We start from the raw sequence: 17,203 nt of genomic DNA, 5'->3' as shown, positions 1-17,203 counted from the left end.
AACATTTAATGGCTTTATATTAACAATGTAAATGTTCCAACCTTGCAAAGCTCAGATTTGGAGAGTACAGTTCTCTCAACATTTTCCTCCACCTGAGCTGTGTCTCTCTGCAGCTCCTCCTCCTCTGATTCCTGTTCTCTCTGCCCGACCCGTTACTTTAGCTGGACATCCATCTCCAGGATGACTTCAGCTGAGCTGGAGTTCGACTGACAGATGAAGACTAGCCCTTTCATGCATGAATTATGATCCTTTGTGTAAGGATTTTTTCCCTTTTTTTTCTTAAGGCATTAAAAAAGGTAGGAATTTTTTTTTTGTAAAAAAATGATTTTTAGGTGATCAATTGTAATTTTCTCCAAATACAAAGTTATTTGAAAAATACATCAGTAGTATTGTTCTTTAGGTAGACAGGTTGGCATGCTTCTTTGTTTGTCGGCCATATTGGATTTAGCAAAAAGAAGTTGATAGTGTATTTTGTGATGCATTAGTGTCCACTTCAGAGGTCTGTGTGCATTTATAACATAAAAATCCACAAGAAGCACAAGAAAATGGCTTTTAGATAGCTGTCCATTGTAGTGACCACTAAAGGGCTAGACCAGTGTTTCTCAACCTTTTTTGGCCCAGCGCCACCCTATCCTTTATCCAGGTCCCTCACCGCCCCCACCAAAGAATTTGTAGGCTACTTTGCACTGACTATTATTTTCTTATTAATATTACTATCATTATTGTAGATGTTTTGATTTTATGCTTGTTTCTGTATTTATCATCAAAAATAATTTCCGAAAAAGCCATGAGAATATAAATTATTTTCACAGGCGTCTATGAAAAATGCAATGAACATTCAAGTTAAAATCTGTAGGCCTAACAAGCAGCCAAAGTGGAAAAAATATTCTTATTCTTTGTCATTTTCTAGTTGTTAAATATTCCACAAAATGAGCAGATAAAAGATGTACAACATGCCAGTTTAAACTTTGAACTATTTGCAAAACGACTGAGCTCTGCAACATTAAAACATGGATAGAACTGTAACTACATTAATCATAACTCTTCTTCTCTTCAGTGTTTGTCAGTTTCTGGTGGTGCAGCTCTGTGCTGCCTTCAGGAGAATGGGACATCAGAGTATCATCCATAAAACTTCACCCACATGGCATTTATTGTTCAAACCAGAGCTTTCAGTGGAAAAACAAAAGTTCCAGGTCATTTTAATGCCATACAAATATGAGACAGAAACATGGATTATATCTTTATATAGACCTGTCTATTGATTATAGATTAATAGTTTTACTGGACAGAAATTACAAAGAACAAATCTGGTTCTTAATCAAATCCTAATGAGTCAAATTGAAGTGTCATGGAGTCATCAGCCTCATGACATTAACACTGACATGAAAAATAATATTGAAGAAATAAATATATCAAATCTAATTAAAAACATAAATAAGTGATCAGTTCTTTACTGTTATGGTCTGTAAAATATATTTATTCTCAGTATTAGATGTGGTCTCAACAAACCCATGACACTTCAACAATATTATTTTATCTTTTATCTGGAAATAGTGTCTGTTTATTCTTGCCATACAGTCTCTGTATTAATTATTGCTTGAAAGGTCTTGCCATACCAGTTTAATCCTCTGTATTTACTTTAGTTTCTTAGTTTATTCTTGCATTTTGTTCGTCATTCATTTCCATTTAGTTTCATTTGATTAGTATTATCCTCTCTTGGTTTATTGCCATGTCCACTTTAGTTTCTGTCCTGTTGCTACAGTTATTTTATCATTTATTGACCATCAGTAATCTTCACTCATCACCTGCTGCGCTGCCTAATCGTCATGTTTCACATCATGTGTTGATTTTTCACTGTTCAGCGTCTGATTCTCTGTTTTTATGCCATAATTCACATCTAGTTCGTCGCTTCGTTTTATGTCCCGCTTCTCCTGTTTCAGAGTTTTGCGCAATGTGTGCCTCATTTATTTTTTTAACCCCCTAAGGTGCGCAGCGTTCGGGAAATGTATCGACGGGGAAAAGGCAGACTGACATAAACCTTTTAAAACAATGGAAACAATTGCGGTATTCCAATTATTAAAATTTAAAAGTGCTGTGGTACCGTTGTTCTATCACCCCGTTTCATACCGGACCACTTACAGCACCGGTGTTAACGCTATAAAATGAACGCTCTCTATCGTGGTATCAACCGTGGAGGGATTTCTTTATTTAAATGGGTTAATTTTTCAGAGGGATACAAAGTGAGGGTATTGTGATTTTAGAAATTACATGTTTATAAGAGCGATTTTCTGTTAGCCTTCCACGGTAGCAGGCAGCTTTCAAACGGAAATAAAACACCTTTTAAGTTGCTGCTTTGACATGATCACAGAACTGCCAAAACATACAGTATGTACAAAAATACCAGACAAAGTGAATCACAGCAACGTCATCAGCCGGTGTAACGCTGAACTGATGCGGTGAAGCTACCAGAAGCAGGAGCGGAGCTGAGCCAAAAGCTACAAACACTGAATAGAAGAAGAGCTGCCATCGATACAGTTGCAGCCAAGCAACTGTATCGATTTAATGTTACACAATACAGTTTTACCAAGTTGCTCAAAGACTAAACTGGTATTGTTGTGCATTTAAGGTGTAAAGTTTACCTTCGACCAAACGCCCCCCAAAGGAATCCCAGCGCCCCCTGGCGTCCTCTGAACGCCCCCTAGGGGGCGGTGCCGCCCACGTTGAGAACTGCTAGTCTAAGTGTTTTGATAAATTTTATTGCAGCTCAGTCAAATCATTTGTGCCAAAAAATAGAGTATACATAAGTTGTTAATGCCTACACATTTCATAAAGATGATCACAAGTGAACATCAAAAGAGTTTAAAAGCATAAAATAGTTGCTGCATTCTTCTTCTCTCGATTGAAGATCAAAAGTTTAAACAAATAACAAGTGCTTTGTTTGCTCTGTTCTTTTATTTTTTTTAGTGACAATTCACACAATTTTCAGATCCATATTAATCCATAACAAACTGCTTCCAAATATTTTAAAACCTTACATTCATAATACAAGCCCATTCTTGGTGCTCAGAAGGTTCAGCTGACTTTCTCTGAGTCCATTACTGTCATAAACTAAAGTGCAGCTGTAGAAGATTCCAGCTCAAACCCAGTTAGCAAGCTGATTGCTCTGAAATACTGTAAAGAATTGTACAGCAGACCCAAAGTGAAATGTCCAGTGATGACAGATGTTCAGTCTGAATAAAACTCATGATAAGATGAAGTGTTCCAGGCTGACCTGTGCTGTTAGCTGAAGAGGCTGACTCAGACGGTGGAAGGTGGAGCAAACTCTGTGATCCATCTGACCCTCCACCCACTGAGCATCACATTTCATTTCCACAACAAAGCTGTGTGCAGATCTCATTTAGGCGTCAGACAGTGATGTGTCAATGTGGAATCATGATGTAGTTTCTCGACTGTTGGTCACTGGCTGGAGGCATCAACACAGCCACCATCGTGGTACAGGGAACTTCTCTCACTAAGAATTGGCAGTATCCAATCTGCTTGTCTACAGTTTTAATCACTTACAGTCAAACTTATGTTTCATGTAGAATTCATATACACAGGGGCAGATCTACTGGGGTTGACCCCAGTTTTCCACCCCAGGCAAGAAAGCCTTGCAGCTCTAGCTGGCAACTATGAATTCAAGAAATAATTATGACAAAGTACATAGACATGAATACATAGACGCCTCAATACCGTGATACAGCACCCTCCAGAGAGAAGATGATGGATCTGCCAGTAAGCTAATACAAGTAAATGGACTGAACTTCATAAAGAACCGTTATACAAAGTATTTTAAGTTAATGCCTATCACTGACATATTCTCTCACACACACATTTGGGAATAAAATAGAAAAGCGCAAAAGACAACATTTCTAACTTTTAATGTGATTATTTTATTGTTTTGTACTTTCTGAGATAAAGAGCACAATGTTTACATTTGATACAACTGATTCTGATCAATAATTTTTATATATTGGCATTGATAAACACATATTTACAGGGGTGTATTCATGAACATATTTACATGGCTGTATAATTCAATGTGCATTAGCCATTTTAAGATATGAAAAAACCCTGACTTAATTTCCTTTTTATTTTTAGGTATTTTATTCTACTGACAATAAACTTTGATAAATTAATAAGTGTTAAACATTATCCACATATTTTTCTTACTTTTTTTTCAGGAAAAAAATGTTACAGTATAATACAACATTGGTATGGACATCATAGATAGTACATGGAAAAAAGCAAGAAATTCAAATAGACTAAATTATTTTATTTCATAACATAAACTCTTATTTCCATAATATGTCAGATTGAGATATTTCTGAAATACTCACTGAAAAATACATAGAACGTGAAAAAAACTTAACTATTAACAGGATTGTTTGTGTAGGAACAAACATTTCTTACCAAAACTCTTTAAGAACTATCATTCTTTTAGGTATAAAATGTGCCAATTAAATTATAATTGGGACATTTATTACTGAAGACTATTATAACTTAGCCAGTAAACACTGCAAAATGTATGTATGTATGTATGGATTTTTTATTCTTTATCAGTAAGGTGAAGTGACATCATTCCATGACGTATATGTAACTGACATATAAATTTGATGCCACAGCTTTAATGAGAACCATATGGTAACAGTGTTGGCAAAGATTCTTGGATATATATTTTTAAAGAAAAATTGTAGTTACAAAACAATTTTTGTAACTACAATTACAAAAATTGTAGTTACCATAATATTATTACCATAATAATGGTAATTCACTACCATTATTATGGTAATGAATTACCATAATAAAAATATTGAACATTTTTCCCTAACATAATCCATGTTGGGGAAAAAAAACAAAACAAACAGTTACCAACTGTTTGTTTTGTTGGTAACAAAAAAGTCAATTTTTTGTTAACTCTCCAAAATCAAATGACAATAGATGACCTGAAACTGGCTTGGTGATGGGCTGTTATTTCAACCCCCCAAAATACACACATTTACATACACACTGAAGTCATATGGACGTTAGGGGTAGCCGATCTTCCCAAAAATAATATAAAAAATATATATATTTTGAAATACCTCAATAACGATATCACAATTCAACATGTTCTGCTTTTTGTTAGAGGCATGCCATAGCAATGCATAATTTCTTTTTGTTCTTTTTCTTTTGTTTTGTCCAATTAGTATTTTTTTTTACTTTCCTTTATAAACAGTCAGTAGAATAAAATAAATAATCATATATATAAAAATCACATTCACTGTGTCAAAATAGACAAACATAAATGCAAGCCAAAGCCATTTTGGTTAACAAAAACGTCTGAAATCATTTCCCAAGTGTAAATAAAAATACTTAAATACACTAATGAAAGGAACTTCTGTGGTTCAAAAGAATACACAGCAAATTTGAAAGTGTTCCATCAACTCCTACAGAGTTAAATTTTACACTTTTAAGGTGTCTATATAGGTCCACACGAGATGGTGTAGAAGTTACACTTTTGAAAGTGTTATTTGTGATAGAGTTGAATCAACACTCACAGTAGCTGAAATCAAATACACTTCAGTGTTAATCTACCCAAAAACTACTGTATATTGTCAAAAGTTAACACTATGAACGTGCTAATCCAACACCGAACAGTGTAAAATATATATTAACATAGAAATCTGAGTTTTGAAATTCTACTGTCAGGGTGTGCTGTGGTGGCAGAGGGGTTAAGCACAACCCGCATATGAAGGCTCTAGTTTTCAATGCGGCTCTCATGGGTTCGCTTCCCGGTTTTCCCCTTCTTCTCATTACCCACTTTTTTTTGTCAATTTACTACCAAAAGCCACTAGGGAAATTAAAACCTTTTTTCCCCCAGAAACTACTGCCCATCAATAATCTCCAAATTAATTTTAAGACATTAGAGGCTCCAAAAACACCAGCACCATTTGCAGAATATAATCTACTTTTATTTCAAAACATCAAACAGCACTGACAGCAATATACAACAAAGGTCATACATTTATGGTACTTTGCACTGAAGGTGAAGCTTTGAAAGTTCATTGGAAGCAGCCATGGATGGTCTTGCGGTCACTGATAGTGAAGTGTCTTTGGTGCTGCTCTTGTTTTCACCAATATGAAGGAGGAAGACTTTCAGCCTGGAAGGAAAAACAAGAAATATAGCAGAAACATTAGGATAAATAAATATTTTACAAAGTAGTGTGAGCAAAACAAATCAGACTAACCTGTGTGTGTCACAGTCATAGTCATTCAAATTAATCTGCCCACCTGGTTTACAAGACAAAGCATAAAAAAGTCAGAAATAATTACTAAAAAAATTAGTCAGCTTATAGAAAAAGATTTGGACAGCATTAAAAGTCGTGCCAACCTGTCTGAAGAAATGTGTTGAAGTCTTCATAACAGGCTTCAGTCATCAACATGACACACTGACAAAGAAAAAACATTTTGGCAGTTTTTAGATGTGCGACAGGTACAAAACACCAGTCAAATGGCTTAATTGCCTCCTCATTGTGTAGATATGTTTTCCAGAGTCCTGCTAATCACCTAATTATTCTATTCAGGTGGTGCAGCAGCGGCACATCTAAATGTTGCCGGACAGTGGCCCTCCAGGGCTGGAGTTTGACACCTGTGGCTTAGATCAAGCCAACGGTCCAGCACAGCTACTCCCCCATTTTGCAGCCTACAGCCAAAAACTCAAAGAAAACGACCTGCAGCTAAATAATGTTAACTCAAATGGCCTCCAGGTTTTCCTGACAGTTTCAATGTTAGGTTAAGATAATAAATAGTCCAAACAAATAAACGTACGTTAAGCAAACTATGTATATGAATCAATACTCGTGGAAGCTGAAGCATTTCACCATTTGAAAGCAGCTGCGAGGAAGCGCCGCTGTGAGACCCGACCCAAGCTATGCTAAAGAAGATCTCAATCCAAGGTTAGAGTCAGCCTCGCGTATCCCGAGGAGCTCAAGCCGGTGCTGATCCAAGTGAAGAAGAAGACTCTGATCATTGTCGACCATCCGTGTCGACAAAAGAAAGGTGGCGGTTGGGCTAACGGCTAACCAAAGCTAACCGAAGCTAGCCTGTAAGCGGTGAAAGCTAACTATAAGCTAACTGGAAGCCGGTAAGCAGTGGAAATCTGGAAGGTAACTCGTAAGCAGTGGCTGGGAATTTGCATTGGAGACTAAATAAATAAAATAAAAAGTGAAATTGAAAGAGAATGGGACCCAGAAAGACTCAAGCTTCAGAGGATCTTGATGACATTAAGAAATCCCTGGATTTTCTCTCGGAGAAAGTGACAGCTATACGGCTGCATCAAAACAACATTTTGGACTTAGTGAAAGAAGTGAAGTCGTTGAGACTTTCTAATGAGGAAAAGGATAAACAAATCGCTGCATTGGAGAACCGACTGGCCGATTTGGAGCAATACAGTAAGATCATCACTGGACTTAGAGTTAAGCCCTGTTCGTATGCCAGCGCAGTGGCTGCACCTGGTACGGTTGGTGAACCATCGGTCGAAGTGCTCGACTCCACAGAGAAACAGGTGACTTCTTTCCTCCGGACCAAGGGGATAGAGGTGGACTGTGACACTGTGGAAGCATGCCACCCGCTTCCGAGAAGAGGAAAAGGTGATAAATCTGCCATCATCATGAGATTCACAAAGAGGAAATACAAGTTTGCTCTGTTAAAACAAGGCAGATTGCTGAAAGGATCTGATGTATTTATTAATGAGCACTTGACCAAGAAGAATGCTGATGTCGCCAGAAAGGCTCGGTTTCTGAGAAAACAAGGAAGGATTCAATCAACATGGACAACAAATTGTAAGGTTTTCGTTAAACTTAATGGAACTCCAGAGGAGGCAAAGGTTCTGGTTGTTCGGGACATCGCTGACCTGGATAAGTACAACTGAATGCTTTGCGTTATTTCTGGGATCTCAGGTGATTGCACATGACACTCAATCACCATGTGTCAGTTAAACAACATGTTGTCCTCAACATCTATGGACACAACATTAACACCTCTAACTAAAGCTGATTACCCGGAACTGAAAACTTTTGACTACACTGAATATAAGAGTCAGGACAAGGAAAAGGATTTGGACCCAGAAAACAACTTTTTCTATAACATTGGGAATAACTGTTGCTACTACTCGACTCAACAATACAATATAACAGTTAATGCAGACAATAAATTCTCCATAATACATTTCAACAGCAGAAACTTATATGCGAACTTTAACCACATCAAGGACTGTTTAAGCCAATTTAAACAACCTTTTAGTGTCATCACTATCTCTGAAACCTGGCTTACTTCTAACAAGGGAGCCGATTTTGCATTAGATGGTTATGGATTTAGTTATATTAATAGAGACGGAAAGATTGGTGGAGGAGTAGATGTATATGTAGACAGCAGTTTTAGATATAAGCAAATTGAAAACATGACTAATGTGGTTAAAGATCTTTTTGAATGTTTAACAGTTGAAATATATATGGAAAAAAATAAAAATGTAATTGTTATCTGTATATATAGGACTCCTGGTTCTAACATGAATCTCTTCACAGAATGGTTTGAGAAAACATACAGCTATAACTTCAAAGAACTACTTTATTTGTGGGGACTTTAATATTGATCTGCTGAATGTCAACAATCACAAATTGACTGAAGAGTTTATTAATACTACATGTAGTCTGAGCCTTTTCCCTCAAATTACGAGACCTAGCAGAATCACAGCCAATAGAGCTACATTAATAGATAACATATTTACAAATTTAATAGACAACACAATAAGTGGATTGTTAGTTCATGACATCAGTGATCATTTACCTGTTTTTGTTGTTTGTGATATCTGGCACATGAAAGTCAAGACCAAAAATAATCCAATTATTAAAAGATTAAGGACGGAAAAATCTATAAATGTATTTAAAGATGAATTATCTAAACAAAACTGGGAGAAAATGATAATTTTCTGAATATTTTTAAATCATTATATGAGAAAAATTGTCCGAATGTAGAGTCTATTTCTGCAAATAAATATTCTGAAACTCCATGGATCACAAAGGGATTGCAAAATGCCTGTAAAAAAAGAATAAGTTATATAGAGACTTCATAAGGCATAGATCCACTGGGGCAGAAAATAAATACAAGAAATATAAGAACAAATTGACTACTGTTTTACGAATAGCAAAACAAGATTATTATAGTAAACAGTTGGACAGAAATAAAAAAAATATTAAAGGTATCTGGAATATTTTAAACAGTGTTATTAGAAAAAACTCCAAACATGTTAGTTATCCACAATACTTTACAAACAATGGAGATAAACATTTAAATAACATGGAAGAGATAGTTCATAATTTTAATAAATACTTTGTAAGTGTGGGCCCTAAATTGGCTGAGGAAATCCTGCAGCACAGGACATGAAATACTAAATGATGTATTAGTTAGAAATCCAGATTCCATGTTTCTTACAGCAGTGGAGGAAAATGAGATCATAGATATAGTACATAAATGTGAAAATAAAAGGTCAACTGATTATGACGGCATCGATGTGATAATAATTAAGAAGGTGATTGTGGAAATTATTCAACCGCTAACATATATCTGTAACCTGTCAATTCAAACAGGAATATTTCCACAAAAAAATGAAAATTGCGAAAGTCATCCCACTATATAAATCTGGGAATAGACATGATTTCACAAATTACAGGCCTGTTTCATTACAGGGTTGGTTCACGACCAAAGAGAAGGAAAAAAGGGGAAAATCCAGTTGCTTCATGAACAGTGGAATTATAGGCATGAACCACTTTGTTTAAATGTTCCATCCATTTTGATTTCTGTGTCTCCTTGAGTGTTCGCACCATTCCAAGCAGAGTTCTGTTGAAGCGTTCTGCAGGGTTCACCTGAGGATGATAAGGTGAGGTGTGAGATGGGCGGATGCCACAGAAACTTTGGAGCTTGTTGAAGAGACTGTTTTCAAATTCACTTCCTTGATCGTGGTGTATCCTGGATGGGAATCCAAACCGTGGGATAAAATCATCAAAGAGTTTCCTGGCTGCAGTTTTCCAAGATTTATCTTTAGTTGCATATGCTTGAGTATATTTGGTGAAGTGCCACAACAAGTATGTATTCTTCACCTCCCTTACATTTCTCCAAGTGCAAGTAGTTGATGGAGATCATCTCAAATGGAGCAGATGTTGTGATACTCTGGATGGGTGTTCTGGGTTTCTTTCTTTTTATACATCGACACACTTGAGTAATGTGGTGCTCAATTTCCTGTCGCATTTAGGCCAATAAAAATGATCTCTGGCCAGGGCAACCATTCAATCTGCACCCAAGTGTCTCAGGTCTTCATGCAGATGTTTGTAGATGATCGGTTTTAGAGACTCTAGAATGACCAGCTGTGATCTGGATGTTGTCACTCTCCTGAGGATCCCATCATCATCAATCTGCAGGTGATTGATGATCCTCTTTGAGGAGCTGTCTTACAGTTTTATCTTCTTTCAGCTTTTGTTTGTGTTTTAGAGATGACTGTGTTCTTTTAAGAACCAGAAGTCTTTTTTATAGCTGGATTTGAGTTCTGAGCTGCTTTAATGCTTTCTTCTGAAATGGACTGGATCAGCTCTAACATGCAGCTTTCCTGTGGCAGTGTGTCTATGTTACACGTGACAGCTGTGATCCAGTTGACCTGTCCCATGTTTTCTCCTTCCATGGCTTTGCTGATTGTCTCCAGGACTTCAAGCTGACATTCAGCTGTACATTCTTGAATGATTTTGTCAATAGAGTTTGGTCTGCCGGATAAAAAGTCTGCATCTCCATTGGATGAACCTGGTCTGTACTTGATGGTGAATCTGTCTGACAACTCCGCCACCCAGCGGTGTCCTGTGGCATTAAGCTTGGCAGTCTTGGTGACATAGGTGAGCGGATTGTTACAGCTATAAACTACAAAATGAGGCGCATAAAACAGATAGTCATGAAAACATTCAGTTATAGCCCATTTCAGTGCCAGAAATTCCAGCATACCAGAGTGTAGCTTGTAATTTTTCTCTGCAGCTGTCAATGTTCTGAACCTATAAGCAATAACTCTCAGTGCTGCCTCTTGTCGTTGGTAGAGAACTGCACCTAAGCCCTCCTCTGATGAATCAACATGAAGCACAAATGGCTTCTCTAAGTCTGGACACGTCATGACAGGTGGGTTTGTCAGCTGATCCACAATTTTTTTCAGGATGTTTTGGTGGATCTCTGTCGACTGAACTGGATGGGAAGGTGGTAACTGATTTTGTTTTTGGCTCATCCCTTTTGCTTTCTGTTTCCCTTTTTGCTTAGACTTTGATTTAGCTAACAGGTTGTACAGTGGTGCCGCGACTCTTGAGAAGTCCTGTACGTAGGTTCTGTAGTAACCGAGGAAGCCCATGAGTTTTCTAACTTACAGTTGCTGGTGTCTCATGCACAAGGTTTCTCACTGCTTCCACCTCTTTGGCATTCATTTTGTATCCATCAGCTGAGATGATGCGACCCACATAACAGACTTCTCGTTTAAAGAAATCACATTTCTTTGGTCTTAACTTTATTCCACATTGTCTCTGTTGTTTTAGGACCTGCCTTACATGTTAGATATGTTGTTCAAAGGTGGAACTAAACACTAATACATCATCCAAGTAAGGTACACAAACTTCATCTCTGAGTTCCCCCAGGCATCCTTCCATGTAGCGCTGAAAAGCAGCCGGGGCGTTTGTCAGCTCAAATGGGATTCTAACCCATTCGTACAGTCCCCAAGGTGTTATAAAGGCTGTACATCAGGCGTGTCCAAAGTCTGGCCCGAGGGCCAAATGCAGCCCGTTGTCAAATTTCATTCGGCCCGCAGCCTCTGTCATAAAATCAATCACATCTGGCCCGCATGTAGAATTAATATATCGGGCAGCAGTACTGTTACCTGCATATGGCGTAGCTTACACACTAAATGCTGTTCCTCATTTACCCACTAGAGGGCAGCAGCCCGTGTGACTCGTTCCCCTCAATTTTCTAAAATGGCGACTATCAACAAAAAAAGGAAAGTCGACAGCGAGGGCCGACGGTTCAAGGATGGGTGGAAATTAGACTATTTCATCACTTAAATATGCAACAACTGTGTCTGCCTCATTTGTAAAGAGACTGTGGCTGTTTTTAAAGAGCTTAATGTGAAGCAACATTAGCATGTCTCCTAACATTTACGACAAGATCACAGTGAAGGAACACAGCAAGAAACTGAAGCAACTTGAAGCTTGTTTAATCTCACAGCAGCAATATTTTGCAAGAGCCCGAGAGTCAAATGAGAAGCTACAAAGGCTAGTTACGAAGTAGCCGCGCTGATCGCAAATCATTGCAAACCTTTCACCGAGGGTGTATTTATCAAAGACTGCGTGATGACTATGGTGAAGAAAATCTGTCCTGAGAAGCAGCAAGAGTTTGCCAAAGTCTGCCTGCAACATAACACTGCGGCACGCAGGGTTGAAGAAGTGTCATCAGACATCAAGACAATTGGGAGTCAGAGGAAAGGAGTTTGACTTTTATTCGCTAGCTTGCGACGAAAACACTGACACTGCTCAGTTACTTATTTTTTTGAGAGGAGTGGGCAATAAAATGAATGTTACTGAAGAGCTACTTGACCTCAAGAGCCTGAAAAACCAAACGAGAGGAGCAGATTTATTCTCTTCTGTTTGCGCTGCCGTGGATGACATGAAAATCCCCTGGAATAAAATTTCTGGGATTATTACAGACGGCGCACCATCCATGACTGGTGAACGAAGTGGATTAGCAACACTAATAAGTAACAAAGTAAATGAAGAAGGGGGTAAAGCTGTAAAACTCCATTGTATCATTCATCAGCAAGTTCTGTGTGCTGAACATCTCCAATACGAACATGTTATGGAACCGGTGAGAAAGGCTATTAACTATATCAGCTCCAGAGCGCTATGCCACCGTCAGTTCCAACAGTTTCTAAGCGAGATTCATGCAGAATATGGAGATGTTGTCTATCACACTGACGTGAGATGGCTCTGTCGGGGTTCTGCATTGTCACGCTTCTACTCTTAGGCAAGAAATCGTTGAGTTTTTGGCTGAAAAAGGACAACCTATGCGAGAACTAAGTGACCCTATGTGGCTGGCTGATTTGGGGTTTCTAGTTGATATTACAAAGCACCTTAATGTCCTGAACACCAGTCTCCAGGGACCAGACGCAGTCATAAGCCAACTATATTCGCACATCAAAGCCTTTGGAACCAAGCTGCAACTGTTTGAAAGACACCTGTCGCCGACCCAACCCAATACTGCACTTTTCAGGCTGCAAGAAATCATGACCAGATTCCCATGGAGCAATGTCAGTGCACAAACGAGGTGGTATGCATCAGATATTTCATCTCTGCCTGAAGAGTTTAAACAACGCTTTCGGGATTTTGCACCTATTGAGAAGGAGATCGCTCTTTTTTCATCACCTTTCTCCGTGGACACAGATGATGTTCCAGACCTTTTGCAGCTGGAGCTCATTGAGCTGCAGTGGGACGCAGAGAGCCGCGGTCGGCACCAGCAGCTTTCTCTCGCCAACTTTTACCGACAGCTGGATAAGAACAGGTTTCGAGAGATTCAAGCATTTGGTAAGAAAATGCTAAGCTTGTTTGGGTCGACGTATTTGTGTGAGAAGACATTCTCGGTTATGAACTTAAATAAGAGCCCTGTGAGGACACGGCTAACAGACTCTCACTTACGAGACATCGTGAGCATCAATACCACTACCTTTGCGCCAGACCTGGCCTATTTGCTGCAGTCCAGATCTCAGTATCACCCATCACATTAATGCAGACACGTCATTTGTCATTTACAATAAGTCTCTGAATAAATTTTGTTTTTTAAGATCAAAATCAGTCATAAATTCAGAGAAGTTTTCAGTTTTCACTCCAGAATAAACTTTTAAAAATCTAATCAACATTTATAGTTACTAATGTCAAATGAGCCCTGCACTTGTTGATATGACTATTACTTGCTCATTTCTGTTATTTTATTTAAAGATTCTGGAAATATTGAACTGCAATGGTGAGATATCTTTTTATGTTTCAAATGTTATTTGCACAATAGAATACAATTACTTCTGTTTAACCGTTAGAAAAAAGTTAGTGTTAAAAAAGTGAAGTTAAGTGATTATTCAATTGCATATGACATGCATGTTTCAAATGAACCAAAAGAAATGCTTAAGATAGCTGAAATTAAAATAAAAAAGCAAATGTGAAACACAGAATGGCTTGCTGAAATTTGTTTAAATATATTGCTGTTCTATTTAAAGAATGTCCGCCAAGTCAAGCCCCCTACATTTTTAACACACCAAATCTGTCCCCCTTTGCAAAATGTTTGGACACCCCTGCTGTACATGGTCTGTTTTTATCACTCATGAAACCTTGGTGGTAAGCCTTCCCCTGATCCAACACTGTGAACCAGGAATTGCCCCCGAGGTTTTCTAAGATCTCCTATAGTCTAGGGATTGGATAATGGTCTGGGATTGTTTTTAAGTTCAGTAGTCTGTAGTCTATGCAGACCAAAACTTCCATCTTTCTTCCTCACACACACCACAGGAGATGAATATGAGGAGAATGATTTTTGGATCCAACCTTGGTTAAGTAAATCCTGTATGTGTGTTTTTACTTCCTGGTAGAGGTGTCGAGGAATTGCGTTGTATGTTTTCTGAACTGGCACATTAGCTGTGTCCGAATTCAGGGTCTGCATCCTTCGAAGGACGGATTTGTAGGCCGATTACGTCATAGCGTGGCGACAAGGCCTGTCCGAATTCAAAGACTCCTTCAAATGCGTCCTTCTTTTCCCCAGATTTGAAGGATGGGTCCGGTGTATCCTTCATGGTATAGACATTAATATGCAGACCCCTCATGGAGCGCTGAGACGTATGTAAAAGCGTCCGCCATCTTCTATTTGGCAACAGGGCGATCGGAGCTCCTTAAGTCCTGTGCTGTGTGTTTCAACCGTTTTACGAAACAATCTGGATTCATTAGGATTACCTTCCCCAGGTAAGGATGAAAGATCAGAATTACTTTACCTAACCATAAATTTGCTTCTAAACAACCGAAAAATATTTCCTATGTAGCTAAATTGGCCCGAAATAACCGCTGATTGTTGGCGTAGCAGCTAATATAACCGCTGATTGTTAGCGTAGCAGCTAATATAACCGCTGATTGTTAGCGTAGCAGCTAATATAACCGCTGATTGTTAGCGTAGCAGCTAATGTTTTCATACTGTTTTCTAATGAGAGAGAGCTGATGAGAAACCGCTGTTAGAGGAGAAGTTAATTAAAAACCAGAGGATTTAGTGAGTAAAGATCAGTCAGGATCAGAGCTGGAGCTGCTGGTCTTCAGTCTGTTTCCAGCTCAGCTTCTCCATGTCGGTATTTAGCTATAAAGATGCTACTAGTCAGAGCCCAACATGCTGAAAATGTCTTTCTGAATGTGTAGGAAACATATACGAAACATATCGTATGTATTTTCTATTTCACTTTTGGATAATTTCTCTTTTATTCTTGGCTTTAGCCTGTGAACCAGGACGTCTCAGAAGTCATTGAGTTCTCCCAGTGTGACCAGCAGACTGAAGCCTGTGACCAGTGTTCCCAGTATAATAAATACATGTTTTATTCTTTCACTTTTTGTGTATTTTTAAATATCTCCATCTGAAGTATTGGTGTATTAAGGTAGCTTATGTAATGAAATAAACATAATTTACTCTGTTAGAATTATTTTATACCATACCAACTTTATTTATAAAGCACTTTAAAACAACTACAGCTGATACAAAGTGCTGTACATTAAAACACAACATAACAATAATAAAAAATAAAAACCCTTACAGTTTAAAAACAAGCAACATACAATTTAAAACTAGGTCCTGCTGGAGTTGAAAGCCAAGTAAAATAAATGGGTTTTAAGACGAGCTTTAAAAGTGGACAGTGAAGGGGCCTCTCTGACCTGCAAAGGCAAGTCGTTCCATAACTTTGGGCCAATGACAGAAAGCCCTGTCCCCTCTGAGCTTCCTTCTGGATCTTGGTACCTCCAAGAACAGCTGATCTGCTGACCTGAGTGACCGATAAGGTATGTAGGGGTGAAGAAGCTCAGAGCTAAGCCGGGGAAAGATTATGTAGTGATTTAAAAACAAACATAAGAATTTTAAAATGAATCCTAAAATATACAGGCAGCCAGTGAAGTGAGGCCAGGACAGGGGTCACATGTTCCCTCTTCCGAGTTCCTGTCAAAAGTCTTGCAGCTGCATCTGAACCAACTGCAGACGTGAGAGCAGCGACTGACTGACTCCCAGATAAAGTGCGTTACAGTAATCCAGTCGAGTGGAAATAAAAGCCTGGATCACTGTTTCAAAATGCTGCCTGGAAAGAAAAGATTTCACTGATGCCAATCGCCTTAAATGATTAAAGCTGGACTTAACCACGGCTCTGATTTGGCTGTCCAACTTAAAATCACTGTCCACCTTAAAACCAAGATCTGTAATAACATGTTTAAAATGTACCTCCAAAGGTCAAAGGTCAACAGAGGAGGACTCACAGGAGCCACTGGGTCCAAACACTATCACCTCTGTTTTGTTTTCATTACAATTTAAAAAGTTCAAAGCCAACCAAGCTTTAATATCACCTAGACATGCCAGGAGATGTTTAATGGAATGGACATCCTTCTGCTTCAGGGGCAAATAAATCTGACAGTCATCAGCATAACAATGAAATGAAATCCCATGTTTCCTAAGTATAGAACCCAGAGGCAGTAAATAAATAGAGAAAAGCAGAGGGCCCAGAATTGAGCCCTGCGGGACACCATAAGGCATTGAAGCAGCAGATGATTCAGAGTCACTAATATTCACTGAAATAGTTCTCTCCTCCAGGTAAGACTTGAACAATTTAAGAACAGTGCCATCAATACCTACAACGTGGTGAAATCGCGATATTAAAATGTTGTGATCTACTGTATCAAAGGCAGCAGTTAGGTCAAGTAAAATCAGAACAACATGGTGACCAGAATCACATGCAAGAAGGATGTCATTAAAAACTCTTATTAAAGCAGATTCTGTACTATGAAGAGTTTAAAAACCTGACTGAAAAACCTCCAGAATGCCATTGTCCTCTAAAAACTGTCAG

At 38.4% G+C, this 17,203-nt stretch overlaps 2 long non-coding RNA genes across 3 annotated transcripts; one reads left to right on the top strand and one right to left on the bottom strand.

Annotated features, from left to right (window-relative positions):
* Positions 1–5,971: 5,971 nt before the first annotated feature.
* LOC145551903 (uncharacterized) lies at positions 5,972–10,622 on the bottom strand. 2 transcript variants are annotated; one of them, XR_014087771.1, is made up of 4 exons: positions 6,589–10,622; positions 6,413–6,470; positions 6,270–6,312; positions 5,972–6,182 (listed from the first exon to the last, which is right to left on the bottom strand). It is a non-coding gene; the product is annotated as an uncharacterized LOC145551903 (long non-coding RNA). The 2 variants fall into 2 exon arrangements; XR_014087770.1 differs by having other exon boundaries at positions 6,413–10,614.
* Positions 10,623–14,396: 3,774 nt separating this feature from the next.
* LOC145551902 (uncharacterized) lies at positions 14,397–15,708 on the top strand. The gene is made up of 2 exons (XR_014087769.1): positions 14,397–15,083; positions 15,600–15,708. It is a non-coding gene; the product is annotated as an uncharacterized LOC145551902 (long non-coding RNA).
* The last annotated feature ends 1,495 nt before the right edge of the window (positions 15,709–17,203 follow it).

Source organism: Poecilia reticulata, chromosome 6 (assembly GCF_904066995.2).
Source record: "Poecilia reticulata chromosome 6, P_reticulata-male-v2, whole genome shotgun sequence".
Lineage (NCBI taxonomy): Eukaryota > Metazoa > Chordata > Actinopteri > Cyprinodontiformes > Poeciliidae > Poecilia > Poecilia reticulata.
Note: the sequence above shows the minus strand (reverse complement) of the source record. Positions and strands in the feature narration are given on the sequence as shown.